The following is a 1,634-nucleotide window of genomic DNA, read 5'->3' as shown; positions in this document are numbered from 1 at the left end:
TTGTGGAATTTCAAACACCTCAAATTTCAATTCTGGGTCTTTTCCCACGACAGCAGAAGCTTCTGATGTTAATAATATTGTTAAATCAGTTGCAGCATCAGGTTGAGTAATCGAGGCCCCATCTTCAAGTGTTTGGGGCTCTACACCTTTCTTAGAATCCACATCTTTGACAACAATATCTAGCATTTCAACTTGTACTGTTTGATCAGTCTCTTGTGGTTCTTCATGGTCCTTCTTTATGCTGCTCACTTGATCAATTTCTGAAGATAAGGCTGTTAATTTTACAACTTCTTCTGTTGAGCAAGTCTCTTGTGGCTTTGTAGTCAAAGCACTAGCAGTTGCTTGAACAGTTTCACCCTTATTTTTGTCTCCAGGATGCTCCTCAAGATGCTTCTCATCACTTTGTGCTTTGGGCGTTGCACCTAAATCTGCAAATAGGTCATCCTCCATCACCATAGTTGTAGCTGTAGAAATAGCTGCCATAACTACGGATGTAGCAGCATTAAAAATAGATGGCACTAAACCTGTTGATTCTTCTTCAGTTGTGTCCAATACATCCAGAGGTGGCTCTTGTGTTTGCTCCATGACGCTTGATAGTTCAGACTGTGGAGTCACAGTGGTGTTGAAAGCATCAAACGATTCCTCAGCAATTTCTCTTTCCATTCCTGTGTATGATTGTGCATCTTCTGGGGCCATCCCTATTGTTTCAACCATTTCTAGACTTTCTGATGACATTGGTTTGGTCAGTTTAGACTCTTGAAGCTCAATTGGGGCAGTAATATCAATTGGAGGCTGAGCACCCCTAGATTCTTGATCTTCTTTTTGCTCAGGACTTAGTTGTTCAGTTTCTGGAGTAATAATTGTCTCAACAAGTTTCAATGCATACAGTGCAAATGCTTTTGACAAATCAGCCTCCTGTGGCTCGGTAGAGGTCTGGACTGTTTCACTTGTTGCTACATCTTGCGAAGTAGTACTCATTTGCACCGCTTCTGTCGGTTGCTTTGTCAATTTGTCAGTCTCATTAATACTTTGCTCTTTTGGGATAGTATCTGTAGTTTCAGCTGACTGCTTCACCATTTCTGGTTTCGAAATCAAAGCTGTAGCTTCCAAAATAGTAGTTTCAACCATTTCATGAACTGCGTCAACAACTTTAGATGTTGACGCTTCAGCTGGCGCAGAGGAGGAATCTTTTTGGTCTTCCATTTTAAGAGTTACTGGCTCCAACTGCACCTGAGTTCTCTCTTTTTCTTTTCTTGAAGGTTCTGTGGCGTCCTCAAGCATTTCCAAGTCAGTTTGTTCTTTCATTTCTGCATCGTCAAGTGACTCTTTTCGTTCTCTTCGGAAAATAGGCACTTTCTCTTTTGTGAGAGCTGTTTCAAAAACCATCTTTTTAGTTGTAGATGGTGTAACTTTTGCTGATTCAATCTTTTGAGTCAGTTGAAGCTGTGTTGTGGTCAGGATATCAGGAAGCGTTTGGACGACTTCAGTTGGACTCACACCTGGGTCTTCTATGACACCTGTGCTCTCTCGTCTTCTTAAATATCTCTGGGGGATTTCTGGAAAATCGTAGACAAGATCTTTTTCTTCAGCCAGATCTGACATTGGTTGAGAAGGATGCAGATCGACGTCGGACA

The sequence above is a fragment of the Gobius niger genome (genome assembly GCF_951799975.1).
Source record: "Gobius niger genome assembly, chromosome: 16".
Lineage (NCBI taxonomy): Eukaryota > Metazoa > Chordata > Actinopteri > Gobiiformes > Gobiidae > Gobius > Gobius niger.
Note: the sequence above shows the minus strand (reverse complement) of the source record.